Source organism: Triticum aestivum, chromosome 4D (genome assembly GCF_018294505.1).
Source record: "Triticum aestivum cultivar Chinese Spring chromosome 4D, IWGSC CS RefSeq v2.1, whole genome shotgun sequence".
Lineage (NCBI taxonomy): Eukaryota > Viridiplantae > Streptophyta > Magnoliopsida > Poales > Poaceae > Triticum > Triticum aestivum.
Genome location: NC_057805.1, coordinates 461,725,285 through 461,745,944, shown reverse-complemented (window position 1 = coordinate 461,745,944; position 20,660 = coordinate 461,725,285). Strand labels below are relative to the sequence as shown.

Here is a 20,660-nt window from a genome sequence, read left to right as displayed (position 1 = left end):
CGAGCTCGCGCGTCGCGTTGTCTGGGCGAGAGGAATCCGGTGCTTCTCTTCCCGGAGGAGCACGCCGCCGCGCCGTCGATGGGAGGAGGCCAGGCGGATCGGCGCGAGGAGGCCAACAGGCGGAGGCGCACCTTCGCCACCGGCTGCGCCCTGGGCGACCCTGACATGCTCAAGGGGCCCGGCCAAGTCTGAGGCTAGACGGTGCGCGCGGCCGAGGAGCGCGAGCAGCAGGCACTCGATGCGGCGCTCCCCCGTCACTCCTCCTTCTACGTTCGCTACAGGTGCTCCCCCGTCGCTCCTCCCTCTCCATTGTCAGGAGGGGCTCGGCTGCAGTTCTACTACAGCCCCCCTTCTCTCTCTCTCTCTCTCTCTCTCTCTCTCTCTCTCTCTGACCACTGGTCCACCCATCATCATGGAACTGCAGGAGACGAACATGCTGTGTTGTGATGGAGGAGAAGGGCATGGGATCCGTGCCGATTGCATCTTTGTTCACGGACCTTTGGGTCATCTGCAGGTCAACCCCTCTTCTCCACATACTTTTCAATCTTATTTTAGGGCTAGATGTATGCCGGTATGGCCATGTGGTTTTTTAGGCTCGCTATATTCTGTTTGTCGTGCGCGCTGGTATGCAGGCTGGGAAGTGAGGGCCTTCTGTTGTTTTTTCTTGTCTTTGGTAAAAGCCAAAAGTGCTACGGCTTGTTATTGGTGGGGCATATTGTAACGCCCCGGGTCCGATGTGCCAGGTGTCACCCAGTTATTCCCCGTCCTTGCCTTGTCATCTGCTCACGTGTTGCATTTTTGTTCATTTCATGCATCCCATATCATGTCATCATGTGCATTGCATTTGCATACGTGTTCGTCTCATGCATCCGAGCATTTTCCCCGTTGTCCGTTTTGCAATCCGGCACTCCCGACTCCTCCGGCGCTCCTTTCTTGTTTCTTTTTCGTGAGCGGGTGTTGAACGTTCTCGGAATGGACCGAGTCTTGTCAAGTGGCCTTGGTATACCACCGGTAGACCACCGGTCAAGTTTCGTTCCATTTGGAGGTCGTTTGGTACTCCAACGGTTAACCGGGTAACCACAAAGTCCGTTTGTGTGTTGCAGCAAACCCCCCCTTCAAACAGCCCCAAAACCCCTCTAAGTCTCCGCCATGCTCCCGGTCGTTCGATCACGATCGCGTGGGCGAAAACCGCACCCCGTTTGGACTCTCCTAGCTTCCTCTACCTATAAATTAGTCCCCCTCCCCCGATTTTGCGGATGAAACCCTAAAAATTCCCCTCTCGCCGTCGGACATGTCCGCCGCCCTTAGCCGCCGCCCCCGCGCCAATCAGCAGCCGCCGCGTGGCAAGCGCCGCCGCGGGCCCGCGAGGCCCGAGGTCGGCCCGCCCGTCCCCGCGCCGGGCCCAAGCGCCCCTGTCGTGCCCGAGCTCCGCGCCGCCCTGCGCCCTTCGTCCCGCCGCCGGTCGCCGTGCCCCGCCGCCGCGTCGACCGCCGCGCCGCCGCCCGCCGGTGCCGCCCCGCGCCATGGCCGCCGCCGCCTCACCGCCGTACCTCGCCGCTGCCGCCGCGCACCACGGCGTTGCCTCCCTCCGGCGCCGCCCTCTCTTCCCGCCGACCACCGCGCCTCCCCGAGCTCTCCTCCCTCCGGCGAGCATCGGGCCCGAGCTCGAGGGCAAGCCGCGCCGGATCCCGGTCGGGTCAACACCCCGGGTTGACTTCGCCCCCCCTCGAGGTCGTTATTTTCCCCAAGTCCCCAGTTTCTTGCATTATGTGAGCATGTTTGACCTATCATAACTTCACGCATATAGCTCCGTTTTGCGCGTGCAATATATTGAAATGTTCGTCTCGTGATGCTCTTCATTTTATTCCATTGCACCATGTTCATTAGAGTCCATCTTGATGCCCAAATCATCGTTGCAAGAGTGCTAGTTGCTATTATCTGCTGTTACTTATCAGAACTTGGTGATTTGTTATTTTTGTATCATTTAATCTGTGCATATGGGCATGAGCTCTACATGTGTTTTGTTGTATGCCATGCCATATTTCCAGTGGTGTATGCCATGTATTTTTGTGATCTCTGTGGTGACTAGCACAAGCATGCAAACTAGGCCGCGTAATGTTTCTGATTTCAGAGACTTAGTAATTTCTCTAAGTCTTTGTCTGCTGTTATTTTGTTACCATGTAAACTTGATGCTACAGAGAGATCCATGCATATTTTGGAGATGTTCAGTAAGAATGTTTTGTAGATATTGTTGTAATTGATCCATTCCTGCCCTTGTTTGCAATTATGGAGTGCCATAGCATGTCTTAATCTTGCTCTACTGTTGCTATAAAATGTTCCTGGCAGATTGTTTACGTGTTATTCAATTTTGCCAAGCTTGTTGTAGTTGATCCATACATGCTATGCTTTTGTTCTTGTCATGGATAGCTTCATAAACATTTCATCTTGCTGTAGATATGCTTGTTTTATCATGCATTGCTTTGTGGTGAGTGCATCAGGCTCACCAACATGCCTTCATATTATTATATCTGCCATGCTCTGTTTTCTGTTTAAGTCTGAAACCTGTTAACGAAACTTGCTATGTTCACATGGTTGCCATCATATCTTCTGGTCCTTTTTGACTTATGGTCAGTAAGGGACTTTTGTTATATGCTTTGAGTAGATTCATACCATGCCTTGTTTTGCCATGTTAAGTTCCTGTAGCATGTTGATTTCGTGCTCTGAACTTTGCAACCTGATGTTATTTCTACCATGTCCAGTAATTTCTGCATAGTCTGTGAACCTGTTATTATTGCAATCTTGCCATGTCCTTTTGAGCATGTTCTAGTGATTTCTGGAGATAGCTTAGTGTTCATGTTTTGTTGTGCTTTACCTGTACATCATGTCCAAGCCTTTTGTTTTCATGTTGGGGTGCTGTAGCATGTTGTTTTGGTGCTTGCAAGATGCCTAGTTGCTGTTATGAACAGTATGTTGCTATATATTGTTTGGAGTGTATGTGTTGCACCGTTGCTCCGTTGTGATCATGCTCTATATGAAACTTGCTTAGTTTTGCATGTAGCTTCATATTATCATGTTGAATCCATGCCTTGAGTGTGTTTGTTTGATGTTTCAATGCATTTTGCATCAATGCCATGTTTAACTTGTTTTGCTCATATCTTCTAGTCCGTAGCTCCGAATCTAATAAACTTTATATGTAACTTGACTAGAATTTCGTGTAGATCATCATGGTGCTCTTTAACTTGCTGTTTAACAACTTGAACATAAGGTTTATTCAGTTATGGACCAATTTCGAAATTTGCATATGAGGGCTTACCGGAATTGTTATATGTTGTTTCCGGCCTCATTTAAACTTGCTTTGATGTTTTGTTCTTGTATGCATCATCTCTTGTCATGAGTAGCTTCATATAGCCTTGTCATGCATCATTCTTGGTCGAGCATCATGCCTTGTTCATGTGTGGTGTGTTTACCATGTTGTGTGCTTCTTCTCGATAGTTCCCGTGTCGTTGCGATCGTGAGGATTCGTTCGTCTTCGTGGCTTCATCTTCTTCATGGACTCGTTCTTCTTCCTAGCGGGATTTCAGGCAAGATGACCGTCACCTTGGATCTCATTACTATCATTGTTATGCTAGTTGCTTCGTTCTATCGCTATGCTGCGCTACCTATCACTTGCTCCTCAAGCCTCCCAAATTGCCATGAACCTCTAACCTTGTCACCCTTCCTAGCAAACCGTTGTTTGGCTATGTTACCGCTTTGCTCAGCCCCTCTTATAGCGTTGCTAGTTGCAGGTGAAGATGAAGATTGCTCCATGTTGGATTATGTTTATGTTGGGATATCACAATATGTCTTATATTATTAATGCATCTATATACTTGGTAAAGGGTGGAAGGCTCGGCCTTATTCCTGGTGTTTTGTTCCACTCTTACCGCCCTAGTTTCCGTCATACCGGTGTTATGTTCCCGGATTTTGCGTTCCTTACACGGTTGGGTGATTTATGGGACCCCCTTGACAGTTCGCTTTGAATAAAACTCTTCTAGCAAGGCCCAACCTTGGTTTTACCTTTTGCCTCACCACCACCTACTTTTCCCTTGGGAGTCGCTCTCTCGAGGGTCATCTTTATTTAGCCCCCCACAGGCCAATGCTTGTCTAAGTGTTGGTCCGAACTAGAGCCCCTTGCAGCGCCACCTCGGGGAAACTTGAGGTCTGGTTTTAGTTGTACGGATTGCTCATCCGGTGTTGCCCTGAGAACGAGATATGTGCAGCTCCTATCGGGATGTCGGCGCATCGGGCGGCTTTGCTGGTTTTGTTTTACCATTGTCGAAATGTCTTGTAACCGGGATTCCGAGACTAATCGGGTCTTCCCGGGAGAAGGAATATCCTTCGTTGACCGTGAGAGCTTATAATGGGCTAAGTTGGGACACCCCTGCAGGGTATAAACTTTCGAGAGCCGTGCCCGCGGTTATGTGGCAGATGGGAATTTGTTAATATCCGGTTGTAGAGAACTCGACACTTGACCTTAATTAAAACGCATCAACCGCGTGTGTAGCCGTGATGGTCTCTTCTCGGCGGAGTCCGGGAAGTGAACACGGTTTCTGGGTTATGTTTGACGTAAGTAGGAGTTCAGGATCACTTCTTGATCATTGCTAGTTCACGACCGTTCCTTTGTTTCTCTTCTCGCTCTTATTTGCGTAAGTTAGCCACCATATCTGGCTTAGTCGCTGCTGCAACCTCACCACTTTACCCCCTTCCTTACCCATTAAGCTTTGCTAGTCTTGATACCCATGGTAATGGGATTGCTGAGTCCTCGTGACTCACAGATTACTACACCACCAGTTGCAGGTACAGGTTGTACGATGATCATGACGCGAGAGCGATGTTTACTTGTTTTGGAGTTCTTCTTCTGCTTCTTCTTCGATCAGGGGATAGGTTCCAGGTCGGCAGCCTGGGCTAGCAGGGTGGATGTCGTTGGAGTTTCTGTTTGTGTTTCATCCGTAGTCGGATGTTGATCTCATGTATGATGTATTCTTGCGGCATTTGTATGCCTTGTATGTATCCCCAAATATTATGTAATGTCGATGTAATGATATCCACCTTGCAAAAGCGTTTCAATATGCGGTTCTATCCTTGGTGGGACCTTCGAGTCTCTTTAGGATAGTATCGCATATTGGGCGTGACACATATATTTATGCGTCTTCTTATTTGTCTAGATCCTTGGCGGGCGCGTGATTGCAGCTCCTCTGTTGGTGGAGTGTTGGTGTTTTGTTGCTTTAGGTCTAGCTAGGCTCCAAGGAATGGGCTTTCTGGATCTTAGTGCCAGATTTATTCGGTGACATGATTTTGGAGTTAGTTCAGTTTATAAGATCATGCCATGTGACCTTCAGTATTTATGTCTAGATTAGAGATCATATGCAAATAATCTTTTTCAATGGATATGGTAATTTACAGTAGATAAATGTTATTAGCTCCATACTGTGGTTATTTCCCATGATTTTTGGGTCTGGTTGGCGTAAATGATATTATCTTACAACTATCCCTTCCTTCCTATAAGTACAATGTCTGTCCAGATCTTGTACTAAGCCATTAATTATGAAGAATTACCTTTGGAGAAATTTACAATTCTTTGTGCTAGCTGGCTTTGCTTATCCAGATTGCATTGACAGTGTTCAATCTTGCCTTCTGTTGTTACTAATGCAGGTTGCAAGGTCAGTTTAATGTACTGCAACCAGGATGAATGTGCATAAGTCTGGAATTGAGATTCCCAATATTCACATTGTCGATAACAAGGTACCTAACTATAGTGAAGTCTACTTCTTTTGTCCTTCCATTTTGTTCGCTATTAGCCAACCAACCGGATTTGAATCATTATATGAGTGCAAGGAGATGTCATGTGTCATGTAAATTGTAATTTCTGTATGGCTTGGTTATTGCAGTTTTTAGTTGGGTTGTGAGCACCTCATCTACTCAACATCAGCTATACTTGATGTGTACTTGCATATATGTATCTGCCGCATATCACCCGATTGACACTAATTTGTTTGTATGCTTTCTTATTTGTTTTGCAAATACAGATCATGGTGTTTATTGCTGACTCGCCTTTCAGCAGGCAGTGGATGCAGATTTCTTGGGTGTTCAGGTAGCTTATTTTGCCTCCCCCCTCCTATTTTTTTACTTATGTTTGATGCAATCTTGATAATTGTTTGTTCTCGAATGTGTTCATAGATGGTAGTACAACTTCTGAAAACATTTGATTTCTCCTTTCATAACTGAGTTGTAGGAGATTCTCCATCTACAATTGCAATGAACTATACGTTGCAGTACGATAAGGGACACGTGGATTTAGATTTGCTAGCAAGAATACATGTGTGAGGAGAAAAAAAAACAATCTTGGCTTTAGAGCCACAAGGTGTTGATATAGTTATAGAGATTTCATATTTGTAATTTGATCCCGAGATAAACAATAGTGGATATATGTCCTGTCTTTTATAATGAGAAGTCCTTTCATGTGAAGTGGAAACAAATGATTTTATTAGTATGCCTAATCAAATAGTTTTATATGTAATTAGAACCTGACACTAATCTGGTATATCTCCTGCTTGCGATGACTATTAAATTATGGAGTTTCTTTGTTATCTACTCAAGCAGTCAAGCATGTAATCTAAGCAGAATATCATTAAAAGGTCATTGACCCAACAGATTTAACTTAATCTGACCCCCCTGTTTCTGCTATATATCCCTATTTTCTGAACTTCACAACAGAACAACATCATATATTAGATCAGCACACAAGTGAACTGGTAATCATTTTATTCAGATTCTTGGTACCCTTAGTGTCGTGGAATTGTCACGGCAGATGTCCTTGGGCTAGGACTTAGTCGTGGAGCCATCGCAACTAGGAAGCTTGAAGGGGTTATGCGGGACAAGGAACACGAGGGTTTATACTGGTTCGGCCCCTTACGGTGAAGGTAAAAGCCTACGTCCAGTTCGAGGTGTTATTGATTAGGGTTACGATCGCCAGGGAGCTAAACAGCTATGCCCGGCTCTCGGAGAGATCGTTGTCGCCCCTAAACCGCTGCCGGGTCGTCCCTTTATATAGGGAGGCTGACGCCCAGCAGCCCTTAGAGTCCCGGCCGGCTCATAAGAGTGTCCGGCTCGGACTCTAAACAATACCTGCCTTACACTACAAGTTCTATTATAACAATAAAGATTGTACTACGAGCTTTAAGCCATCGCCGGGTCTCAGCCCATCTCTGGCCCATTATCTGAAATTTAGCTCCGGGCTTCTGGCAATGACCCTTAGTGTAACCCGGCCCTCCTGGCGGGTGACTCCCAGGTCTATATCCTCAACATTAGGCCCCAGATTGACTTGAGCCGGCTCGTGTCAATCTTCAGCTCTGCAGACAGAAAAAATCTCCGGCTTACCATTCATGTGAAGGTCATAACCCGGAGTGACGTCATCCTCTGGACTCCGGATAATCCGCCGTGACGTCATCCTCCATTAAGTCCGTTTTTTACTCCGCCAGATCCGCAACGGATCTTTGCTTTTACTGTCCTTCCGAGAATCGAGGCGCCGTGAGGGGGAGATAACCACGCCGTGGCCTCCTTGAATCCCGCGCCCACTTATGACTCGGCCTTATAAATAGGCCGGCCCAGCACTTTCTTCTCACACTCTCCCTCTTCCTCCTCGTGCCATCGCTCCTCTGCTCGAGCTCCGTCACTGCCGCCGCCGTCGCGCCCCTGGTCTTCATCAACCCGGCCGCTGCATCACCCTGATTCAGACCAGACTCACGGCGGCGACCTCCGCTCCTTCCAACTCCGGTAAGTCTTCTTCGCTCTGCCAGATAGATCTACTTGTAGGGTTCATCTTGTGTTCTTCGCGTTCTTCCCCATTGCCGCAAACCTCCGTACTTCTTATAGTCACCACACTTAGTTGATTTGTAACCTCACCTAGAGTCAGTGCGGTAGATGTTTGAAATCCGTTTCTTCTGCAAAGAACCTTCTTTTTACTGCATAAGAACTATGCTCCACCTCACGAACTTCTCCTGCCTCTGTTTTTAGGTCTAGAAAATTTTCATTTCACCCGACCATTTTGATCCAAAAAAGTTACTGCAATATGTGAAATCTGTTTTACCACACTTAGTAAAAACTGCAGCCCTTGAACCTTGGCGGCTTACACTTCCGACTTAAAGAATACACGCGCCGAAAAACTTTCCGGTTTAAAGAGAAACATGCTCTGTCAACTCTTCCGGCTTAACTGTAGTAAACCGTAGATGATCAACTTATCCTGAAAGCCCCGACGGCTTAGATAACCCATCGTATCAATATATATTATTAGTCCCCTTCATAAGCCGTCATTGTAGCTTGAATGATAAACTCCGGCTTATAATTAACCCGGACACCTTTCTCTTTATCATAGAACCACCAACCGTCACCATGCCTCCCAAGGCTCCCATCACTTGCAACTGGATGAGATCCAACGTCACTGATGAAACCCTGGCCAACTTTGTTAAGTCCGGATATCTGCCCAGGAAGGAAGTGATGTCCTACCGTGCCCCTGATCCGTCAGAAGAAAGACCACAGCCGAGGGACGGGGAAGTAGTGATCTTTGCGGACCATATGAGCCGGGGCTTCGCACCGCCCGGCTCAAAATTCTTCCGGGATGTGCTCAACTTCTTTGACCTTCGACCTCAGGATATAGGACCCAATTCCATATCCAACATCTGCAACTTCCAAGTCTTTTGTGAAGTATATCTTGGAGAAGAGCCGAGTCTGCTGCTCTTCAGAGAGCTGTTTTATTTAAACCGCCAGAATGAGTGTGCCAACGGGCCAAGTCTAGAGTTAGGCGGCATCTCCATCCAGCGACGTAGGGACTGTCTGTTCCCTTACGCAGAACCGCCGAGCCACCCTAAGGACTGGAACCTGACTTGGTTCTACTGTCAAGATACATCCCCGGCTGACGAGAATCCGCTGCCCGGTTTTCGCCCAACACGCCTGGAGCCGACTCATCCTCTCTCCGACAAACTGACTGCCGCGGAACGCCAGCCCCTGCTTCCAACGATCAACAAGATCAAGGCCCTGCTAGGCAACGGTCTGAACGGAATTGATCTAGTCCGGGTCTGGATCTCATGGCGGGTGATCCCGTTGAGCCGCCGCCCCGGCTTAATGTGTGAGTACACCGGGCGAAAGGATGACCCACAGAGGCACAGTCGCAATGATCTTCCAGAAGACGTTGCTGAAGAAGAGACCAAGGCTCTGTTAAACGAGAGCCTGGCAGACTGTGGAAGAACCGGGCTAGCCCCGTTCTGCAAGACCAATCCAGCCCCAGCGGTAAGCCGCTGACTTTAACCTTTCAACTTCTTTGGTATGTCACCTTGCTTTGAACCATTTTAGGAATCCATTACTGTATTTCTCAGGCTGATGATAAATTCTGGCGGGTCAAGTATGACCATGAGGCGGCCAAGAAGGCCAGGAAGGCGAAAAAGGCCGCCAAGAAAGCCGCCCCTCGCAAGAAGGGCAGCAGACCCACTGCTTCGGAACTAATGCAGTTAAGCGATAGCTCCGAGTCAGAGGTAACCCTTAAACCTTTTAAATTCTTGCTATAAATGTTGTCTGATGCTGTCCGCCTTATCAACACTTGCTTATTGACAGGATGACACCGGCGCCAGTAACCCGGTGGTCGAAGAGGTAACATCACTTTCCTCCGGCTCGGAGCCTTTACCACAGCTGAAAGTCCGAAGGGTAACCCGGAAAGTAAGCTTTTCCCATCCATTAGCTCACCGAGACCCTCAATTTCTTTTGAAGCAGCAGGTTCACGAGAGCCGGCGCCACACCCGGGCCCGCAAGGACACCGACCTCTCCACCGGGTTACCCGACGCAATGAGGAAACGCCGCACAGAGGTTTTTTCTCACCTGTACCCTTTTCATCCGTTGGCGGGTGTCATCCGTCAGCCACTCAACTCTTCTGACTCCAATTACCAGGAGACCTCCCCCTCTTCGGGTGACTCCATGCAGTCAAGTCTGCCGGCCTTCAAGACTGCCCCCGGGTAATAACAATCTTCTTACATTATCTGTCTGTACTTACCCTTTGTATGCCTAACACTTCTGCCTTTTCAGTGCCCAGGCAAAGCTCACCAAAAGAGCAAAGAAGACAAGGTCAGCCGGAGTGCCAGACTTGCCTGAGCCGGAGACGACGGCTCAAGAGCCGCCAGCCGCCTCCGCCCCCGAAGCCACCATTCCCATGGACACGGCGCCTGAAGCCCCTGCCCCGAGCACCAAGAGAACAACCGAAGCATCAGCTAACCCGGAGGCGTCCGGCTCAGCCCCACCAGCTAACGACCCGGACGTGGTAATTACCCGGACGGAGTATGTTGAGCCGGGGAGGCCGACCGCACTGGCCAAATGCTCTGCGAAGGGGGAGTTGCTGCAACCCCATCGGGTGAATCTGGATCTCTCCAGCTACACCGATTTAAGCATTGGAGAGCTTGTCTCAGGCTATATCAGCCAGGTTCACAAGAGCCGAGACGCCGAGATCGCCATGGTCAGCCAGATCCAACAGAAATCTGAGGTAACCTTCTGCTGTTTTCTTATTTCTGCATAGTGATCCTTGTCATTCTAGCCCCCAAGTCTAGGACTTATACTTGAACATGTCGTAGACTTTAAATTCCGGCTTACTGAACTGAGCCGGCCGTACATAAATAGATACGTTCAATATGCATTAGCCCCCAAGTGCCAAGTGTCTTTGCTTGGAAAGCGCTTGGGACTTTATAGAATGACTGTTAATAACCCGGAAATATATGCAGGCTGTTGGCAAGAAATTAGAGTCGGACCTGGCGGATCTCAAGAGCCGGCTGAAGGCACAAGAGATGGAGACCCGGAAGGCAAATGCCAAGTTTGTCTCCAGCATCGCCGCTCAGGAGAAGTTGAAGACTGAATTCGACGCTGAGCGGAAGGCCTGGGCTGAGGAGAAAGCTGCACTGGTGACCCGGGCAGAACAGGCGGAGAAGGCCCTTACTGAGAAGACCGCTGAGCTCTCCGGTCTAAAGCGCCAAGTGTCCCAAATGGTAGCTGCCATCTTCGGTAAGTCGCCTCACCGGCTTTCATTCACGTTGGAATGTTTACATCTCTTAACTCATCCTTATCACCGGGTCATCTGATGTTGTTAAACAGGTTCCAGAAGCGCCAACTTGAACCAGAGCGTGGTCACCAAGTTAAAGGCCGTGTACACCCTGGTGGAACAGCTCTACACCGGGTCACAGCGGGCTTTAGCTGTGGTGGCCCTGTCGAATGAAGTGCCGACTCATCTGGCCGAAGTCCTGCGCCGGCTCGCAGCTCTGCCGCAGCGGATCCAGGAGCTACGACGAGCATCCGCGAGATCCGGAGCAATCGCCGCACTGAGCCGGGCCAAAGCCTTCTTGCCGGAGCTAGACCCGGCAGACATCGCCCTGGGTTACCCCAGCCTGAAAGAAGACGGCTCAGCGTTCGACCAGAAGGACTTCGCGGCTTGTGTGAAGGCTGTGCGCCCGGTGGCCACCATCATCGGGAACGACACCGATTTAACCAAGTATCAGCCGGGATACAACGCGGAGAATCAGAGGATTCCAACCCCTCGCTATGAAGCTATCAATCTGATTCCTCCGGCTCGCCAGCACACCTTCGCCTCGGAGATTAACCCGGCCGGGTTAATTGACGAAGAAGCTCAGTTCGAAGCTCTCAGTGGCATCAACTGGAAGTCGTCGACCTTCGAAGCCTTGGGATCAGCCGGAGCAGAAGATGAGCCGGGGACTTCGACTCAGCAGGCGTCATAAACCGGCTAGCGGCTCACCAAACAACGCTCCACCCTTGGAACTTTGAAAGATTTTTGTAATAGAATAGGTGCAACAATTTATCTCTGCCGTGCCATCGTGCACGCAATGAATGCTGAAATCCTTTGAAGTCATTCTTTTTTTGATGCTCCTCCGGGTTATAATTATCCGTCGTGCTTCTCAACCTTTTAAAAAAGTACCTTTAATTATCTGCATAAGAAGGCAAACCGCAAGTCACAAGGCGGCTTACCGCCCTGAGAATCAGGTGTCTGAGATGGATAACCCGGAAATTCAAACCAAAAAGACTGGTCCTTCACTATATTCTGAACATAGTCGTGATAACACACTCAACAGCTTGTAAGCATACTTCCGGGTTAAATAACCCGGGTAGCACGGTTATTATCTGAACTCGAATTTACTTGTCTTGATGACATCCATGATGCTCAACTAACAAGATAAACCAAAATTAAGCCGGCAAGTGAAACCCGGCAGTACATACTTTGACATGATCAGAGTAAACTTGTGGTAAAATGTAAAAATTTAAGGGCTTCCGGTTCGAATACGACCAGAACCTCGGTCCAAAGGGGTTAAGCTAAGATTCGGATACGATCATATAGCCCCCAGTGGGTTCGGCGATGCCAATCAAGAGGGTATCGACAGCTATGTTCTCTTGGGTTCGAATACGACCCATGTTTGAACAGGAAGCCCCCAAGTGATTCTGAAAATTGTTTAACGACGCTGATTCGAATACGATCCACGTCGGTTCTCAGAGGGGTTACACTATGATTCAAATATGACCAAAGGCCACCTCCCAATGAGCTCGGCACTTTGCCAATCAAATGGGTATCGACAGCTATGTTCTCTTTGGTTCGAATACGACCCATGTGTGAACAGGAAGCCCCCAAGTGACTTTATTGCTTACAGCTAGATTTGAAGATGATCATAAGCCGGATCTTCTGTAAGTCAGCATGTAAAAAACAACACACATACTTGGGAGAGAGCAAAGGATAGAGGTCCTGCTTTATTGCTTTATCATAATATATACATGGCTGAGATAAATATGTACATCACAAGAGCCGGTAGCTCAAGTGTAGTAAGGCCGAAGCTGAGCTATGTTCCATGGCCGACGGGTCTCCTCCTCAGATTTACGCGAGTCCTTATGCTCCCGGATATCAATGAGGTAATATGACCCGTTGTGCAAGTTCTTACTGACCACAAAAGGCCCTTCCCAAGGTGGGGATAACTTGTGCGCATCGTTTGATCCTGGATGAGCCGGAGCACCAGGTCGCCTTCCTGAAAGACCCGTGACTTGACCCGGCGGCTATGATAACGGCGCAGGTCTTGTTGGTAAATCGCTGAACGGGCGGCTGCCACATCACGCTGTTCGTCCAACAAGTCCAGAGCATCTTGGCGCGCCTGTTCATTATCCGTCTCAACATAAGCCGCCACACGAGGTGAATCATGACGGATGTCGCTGGGGAGAACTGCTTCTGCTCCATAAACCATGAAGAAAGGCGTGAAGCCTGTAGACCTGTTAGGAGTAGTGTTGATGCTCCATAAAACGGAGGGCAATTCCTCCACCCAACAACCCGGCGTCCGTTGCAAAGGGACCAAGAGCCGGGGTTTAATGCCCTTCAGAATCTCCTGGTTAGCTCTCTCAGCTTGACCATTGGATTGGGGGTGTGCCACTGAAGAGACATCAAGCCGGATATGCTCTCTTTGACAAAACTCCTCCATAGCGCCTTTGGACAGATTAGTGCCATTGTCTGTTATGATGCTGTGTGGAAAGCCGAAGCGGAAGATCACCTTTTTCATAAATTGAACCGCCGTGGCTGCATCACACTTGCTAACTGGCTCAGCTTCCACCCACTTCGTGAATTTGTCCACTGCCACCAAGAGGTGGGTCTTCTTATCCTTGGACCGTTTAAAAGGCCCGACCATATCAAGCCCCCAGACCGCAAAGGGCCAAGTGATCGGGATCATCCTCAATTCCTGAGCCGGCACATGAGCCCGTCGGGAGAACCTTTGGCAGCCATCACATTTACTGACCAAGTCCTCTGCATCAGCGTGAGCCGTCAGCCAATAAAAACCATGACGGAAAGCCTTGGCCACAAGAGATTTTGAACCGGCATGATGGCCACAATCCCCTTCATGGATCTCGCGCAAGATCTCTTGACCTTCCTCAGGGGAGATACAACGCTGGAATGCCCCTGAAATACTGCGATGATGCAACTCGCCATCGATAACAATCATTGACTTAGCCCGCCGGGTTATTTGCCTGGCCAGAATTTCATCCTCAGGCAACTCTCCCCGGGTTATATAAGCCAGATATGGCATTGTCCAGTCTGGTATGATATGCAGAGCCGCCACCAGTCGTGCCTCCGGGTCAGGGATAGCCAAGTCCTCCTCTGTAGGCAACTTAACCGAAGGGTTATATAGGACATCCAGGAAAGTGTTAGGCGGCACCGGCTTTCGCTGAGAGCCGAGCCGGCTTAAAGCATCAGCCGCCTCATTCTTCCTGCGGTCAATGTGCTCCACTTGATATCCCTGAAAGTGCCCGGCAATGGCATCAACCTCGCGGCGATAAGCCGCCATTAGAGGATCCTTAGAATCCCAGGTGCCTGATACTTGTTGAGCCACCAAGTCTGAGTCACCAAAACACCTCACCCGGCTTAAGCTCATCTCCTTAGCCACCCGAAGACCGTGGAGCAAAGCCTCGTATTCAGCCGCATTGTTAGTGCAAGGAAACATCAACCGTAGCACATAATGGAACTTGTCACCTTTAGGGGAAGCCAAGACAACACCAGCCCCCGAGCCCTCCAGCTGCCTGGACCCATCAAAGTGAATAGTCCAATAAGTGTTATCCGGCTTTTGCTCGGGTACTTGTGACTCTGTCCAATCATTGATGAAATCCACCAAGGCCTGAGACTTGACAGCAGTGCGTGGCACATATTTAAGATCATGAGGTCCAAGTTCTATAGCCCACTTAGCAATTCTCCCTGTAGCCTCTCTGTTTTGGATAATATCACCAAGAGGGGCGGAACTGACCACAGTGATGGGATGACCCTGAAAATAATGCTTAAGCTTCCGGCTCGCCATAAACACCCCATACACAAGCTTCTGCCAATGTGGATACCTCTGCTTGGACTCAATGAGCACCTCACTGATATAATAAACCGGCCGCTGAACCGGATGCTCCTTACCCGCCTCCTTGCGCTCCACCACAATAGCCACGCTGACGGCTCGTGCGTTTGCTGCCACATACAGTAGCAAGGGCTCCTTATCAACCGGAGCAGCAAGGACAGGGGGCTCTGCCAGTTGCTTTTTCAAATCCTCAAAAGCGGTATTAGCTGCATCATTCCAGATGAAGTTGTCAGTTTTCTTCATCAACTGATATAAGGGCATAGCCTTCTCACCCAAACGACTTATAAACCGGCTTAAAGCAGCGATGCGACCCGCCAAACGTTGAACGTCATTTACGCACGCCGGCCTAGCCAAGGAAGTGATGGCCTTGATCTTCTCCGGGTTAGCCTCAATGCCTCTGTCAGAAACCAAGAAACCCAATAGTTTGCCTGCAGGAACACCAAAAACACATTTGGCCGGGTTAAGCATCATCTTATAGACCCGGAGATTGTCGAAGGTTTCCCTTAAGTCATCTATCAGGGTTTCCTCCTTGATGGATTTAACCACAATGTCGTCCACATAAGCGTGAACATTGCGCCCGATCTGTTTATGAAGACAATTCTGCACACAACGCTGGTAAGTCGCCTGTGCACACTTGAGTCCAAAGGGCATAGATACATAGCAGAAGGCTCCAAAGGGAGTGATGAACGCCGTCTTCTCCTGGTCCTTAACTGCCATCTTAATCTGATGATACCCGGAATAAGCATCCAAGAAACTTAAGCGTGCACAACCTGCCGTAGCATCAATGATCTGATCGATACGGGGGAGAGCAAAAGGATCAGCCGGACACGCCTTGTTCAAATCCGTGTAATCCACACACATCCGCCAGGTGCCGTTCTTTTTAAGTACAAGCACCGGGTTAGCCAACCACTCTGGGTGAAGAACCTCAACAATGAACCCGGCCGCCAAAAGCCGGGCCACTTCTTCACCAATAGCCTTCCGCCTCTCTTCATTAAACCGTCGAAGGAACTGTCTGACCGGCTTAAATTTTGGATCAACATTGAGAGTGTGCTCAGCGAGTTCTCTAGGTACACCTGGCATGTCAGAAGGTTTCCATGCAAAGATGTCCCTATTCTCACGGATGAACTCGATGAGCGCGCCTTCCTATTTCGGGTCCAGATTTGCACTGATGCTGAACTGCTGAGACGAGTCACCTGGAACAAAATCAACAAGTTTAGTCTCATCAGCTGATTTAAACTTCATTGCTGGTTCATTCTCCGTGGTTGGCTTTTTCAGAGAGGTCATATCTGTTGGGTCAACATTGTCTTTATAAAATTTCAACTCTTCTGTGGCACAAACAGACTCTGCATAAGCCGCGTCACCTTCCTCACACTCCAGAGCCACTTTCCGGCTGCCGTGAACCGTAATGGTCCCGTTGTGACCCGGCATCTTGAGTTGTAAGTACACATAACACGGCCGTGCCATGAACTTGGCGTAAGCCGGCCGTCCGAATATAGCATGGTATGGACTTCTTATTTTGACCACCTCAAAGGTCAACTTTTCCACCCTGTAGTTGTTCTCATCACCGAAGGCCACTTCCAGTTCGATCTTGCCGACTGGATAAGCCGATTTACCGGGTACCACACCATGGAAGATAGTATTTGACTGGCTGAGGTTCTTATCAACTAGCCCCATACGACGGAAAGTCTCATAATAGAGGATGTTGATGCTGCTGCCTCCATCCATGAGTACCTTTGTGAACTTATAGCCTCCCACTTGAGGAGCCACCACTAAGGCCAGGTGGCCCGGGTTATCCACCCGGGGAGGGTGATCCTCCCTACTCCACACTATGGGCTGCTCCGACCACCGTAAGTAGCGTGGAACTGCGGGCGCGACAGCATTAACAGCCCTCTTGTGAAGCTTTTCGTCTCGTTTGCACAAACTAGTGGTGAACACGTGATACTGTCCACCGCTAAGCTGCTTTGGGTTGGTCTGATAGCCCCCCTGTTGCTGTTGATGACCCTGACCAGACTGTTGATTAAAGCCCCCTTGACCGTTCTGAGGACCGGAATTTGACCCGCCGCCCGGGCCATGAAAGCCGCCAGCGCCTGAGCCGCCGCCCGGGCCATTGTAGTTTTTAAATGCCTTCATGATAGCACAATCCTTCCACAGGTGAGTCGCTGGCTTCTCTCTAGAGCCGTGTCTCGGACAAGGTTCATTCAACAGCTGCTCCAGAGAAGGTCCTGACCCGCCGCCTCGGGGAGGGGGCCTCCCCTTGCGTCGCTGGTTGTTGCCTTGGGCGTTGGCTACGAACTCCAGGCTGCCATCGGCCTTGCGCTTGCCTCCTCCTTGATTCCCCGGGTTAAACTGAGGACCCTTGCCATTGCCGTTCTTCTTTCCCTTCCCTGTCCTTTCATCGTCTGAAGGGGGATCCTTGGTACCATCAGAATCGGCGTACTTGACAAGAGCCGCCATTAGTGTACCCATATCCGTGCAGTCGCGTTTAAGCCGCCCAAGTTTCATCTTTAGGGGCACAAAACGACAGTTCTGTTCTAACATCAAGACTGCAGAGCCGGCGTCCATCTTATCTGATGAATGTATGATCTCCTTGACCCGGCGAACCCAATGGGTCGTGGATTCACCCTCCTGCTGCTTACAGTTAGTCAAATCCACAATTGACATAGACTGCCTACAGGTATCCTTGAAGTTTTGAATGAACCGGGCCTTCAGCTCAGCCCAAGACCCAATGGAGTTCGGTGGCAGCCCTTTTAACCACGTGCGGGCAGTTCCATCTAACATCATGGTGAAATATTTGGCCATGGCCGCCTCGCTGACCTCTAGCAGTTCCATAGCCATCTCATAACTCTCAATCCAGGCCGCAGGCTGTAAGTCAGCTGTATAGTTAGGCACCTTCCTAGGGCCCTTGAAATCCTTAGGTAGACGTTCATTACGGATGGCCGGCACCAAACAAGGGACACCCCCCGGTCCTGGTAGAAATACCCACATCAACGGACGCCGTCGGATAAGCCGGGGGGGGGTCTGATAAGCCGTCAATTGCGGCACCTGCTCCGCCTCTTGCCGTGCTTGGTCTGCTGCGTAGAAGGCTCCAACATGAGCCGGGCCATGGCCAGGCGGTGGGTCATGGCGTCGGACATTACTTGAGCCGGTTGCTGAGACCATGTGCCGGCTGTAACTCGGGCTCTGGCCTGGGCGAGGAGTTGAGTGGATCCTGTCCCGGCTGTAGGAGTACGCCTCTTGCTGTGCTAGAGCCGTCTGCAGGAGTTCCCTGACCCGGCGGGTTTCGACGGCTGCCGGAGAATTGCCGTCAACGGGAAGAGCCGCCAGTCGTGCTGCCGCAGCTACCATGTTCTCCAGCGGGTTATCGTAATGACCCGGGGGTATTGGCACATACTGAGGCGGGGCAGGGGGCACCTGGGGAGGCCCCATTACTAGTGGCTGAATGAGGGGTCCCGACCCGGGCGCAATGACCCCTGGTGGGTTACTGGATCCCGCACCCGGCGTGTTGAAGAGATTGCGCGGATCGTAAACCGGCGGGAGTCGAGACTGGGCCTTCTGATGCCTCCTTCTCATGACCTCGTTGACCGCGTTCTGATCCATCGTGAGTTGGAAGGACTGCGCCTGAATCAACTGAGTCCGGGCGTCGAGAGCCGCCCGCTCCGTCGCCAGCCTGATCCCTTCTGCTGCAAGATCCTCTTTAGCTTTCATCAGATCCAATTTTAACTGCCCCACCTCCGCGTCATGCTGGGCTTGATCTGCCGGGTCAACCGTGGCAGTTAATAGGGCCGTCATCTTATCTGTGAGATCCATCAGCACCTGAGCCAGGGAAGGCTCCGGGTTTTCTGATCCGGTAGCGGGGTTCTGAACAGGCTGCGCACCAGCCATAAAAACTCCGACCTGACTTGGCGGCTCAAAAAGGTCCGGAATACTGTTGCCATCGGAATAACTCATGAGCCTGCCATCCTGAAGTTGGTACAACGAGTTTGACTCATCAGCGGCCGACTCGTCGTCAGAGCCGGCGGCCGCCTCATCCCCAGACCCAGATGGATCGGAGGGCCTTCCATGGATGCATCCCACAAAAGCGTGCTTTAAGGCAGGCCGGGCCCGGGCGGGTCATGCGTGCTGAGCCGTTTCGACGAGATCGGCGCAGAGATCCGGCTCGGGGCCCGGCTCACCAACCTTGCCAATGAAGACATGAATTCCGCCAAAGGGGACCCGGTACCCGTACTCTACTGAGCCGGCGTCGGGGCCCCAGTCCGCATCGTCGATGTAGAGCTTGCCGCGACGACTCTTGGTCATCCGGCCCACAGCGTATCCCTTGAGCCCTTCGAAGCTGCCCTTCAAGAACTCAAATCCACCGTGCGCCAGCCCCACGGTGGGCGCCAACTGTCGTGGAATTGTCACGGCAGATGTCCTTGGGCTAGGACTTAGTCGTGGAGCCATCGCAACTAGGAAGCTTGAAGGGGTTATGCGGGACAAGGAACACGAGGGTTTATACTGGTTCGGCCCCTTACGGTGAAGGTAAAAGCCTACGTCCAGTTCGAGGTGTTATTGATTAGGGTTACGATCGCCAGGGAGCTAAACAGCTATGCCCGGCTCTCGGAGAGATCGTTGTCGCCCCTAAACCGCTGCCGGGTCGTCCCTTTATATAGGGAGGCTGACGCCCAGCAGCCCTTAGAGTCCCGGCCGGCTCATAAGAGTGTCCGGCTCGGACTCTAAACAATACCTGCCTTACACTACAAGTTCTATTATAACAATAAAGATTGTACTATGAGCTTTAAGCCATCGCCGGGTCTCAGCCCATCTCTGGCCCATTATCTTGAAACTTAGCTCCGGGCTTCTGGCAATGACCCTTAGTGTAACCCGGCCCTCCTGGCGGGTGACTCCCAGGTCTATATCCTCAACACTTAGTGTAAAATTATTCCTTACTTGTTGGGGATTTGGCGATGTAGTATCTGGTTGATGAAGGATTTTCGACTCCTAAGCTCCACACATTCTCTCCCATGTAAAACAAGCGACCTGGTCAAGTGGTGTAGTAGTTGATGGTCGAGAGCTAAAATCAAGGCACCGTCTTGTTTTAGGATTTGTGTAATCTTTAGATCCACCTTACCATCTCAAGTATTTGCCTGAGCTCTGGTGATTACTCCCAAGGATTACTCCACCAAATACCATTACTATCACTGTGTGCCTGGCTGGCTATTCATGTGTAGTACTGTAGTGTGTGGCCTTCTCTGTTCTGTGAAATGCCAGTACTTGTGTTGTGATCCTTGATGGTCTGTCAACTTCAAAAGTGTCGCATAACTATGAATCTCTGTATCTTGAATATCAACATGTCGTAAACCTGTAACCCTTTGAAACAGGACCTTATGTCTATTAGTCTTACTGATATAAAAGAGAGATTTGGTTTGTGATGATGCAGGAGGGCAGCAGCCTCGATGCGGCGATCAAGTCACTCCTTAGCGCAGATAAGTAGTGACACCTGGTCAGCAGCAGGAAGTCCGCTGATCGTCGAGATCTGCTTAATGACCAGATCATCCTCCTCTCCAAGAGGAGGGGCCGGCTCAAGCAGGTACAACTAGCTCACCACAGCTCGCTCCTCCTCCATGTTTCTTCTTCGATTGTGTCAAACTTGATCCTCTAGCTACTATTGCCTAGGGGAGGACTGGGCAGCGATCTTTTTCACAACTGGAGTTCTGCTCTTGCTACTGGGAGATCATACATGGT

At 50.1% G+C, this 20,660-nt stretch overlaps 1 long non-coding RNA gene across 1 annotated transcript; it reads left to right on the top strand.

Annotated features, from left to right (window-relative positions):
- Positions 1-472: 472 nt before the first annotated feature.
- On the top strand, positions 473-20,399 carry LOC123100323 (uncharacterized). The gene is made up of 4 exons (XR_006448387.1): positions 473-514; positions 5,692-5,781; positions 6,066-6,130; positions 20,356-20,399. It is a non-coding gene; the product is annotated as an uncharacterized lncRNA (long non-coding RNA).
- The last annotated feature ends 261 nt before the right edge of the window (positions 20,400-20,660 follow it).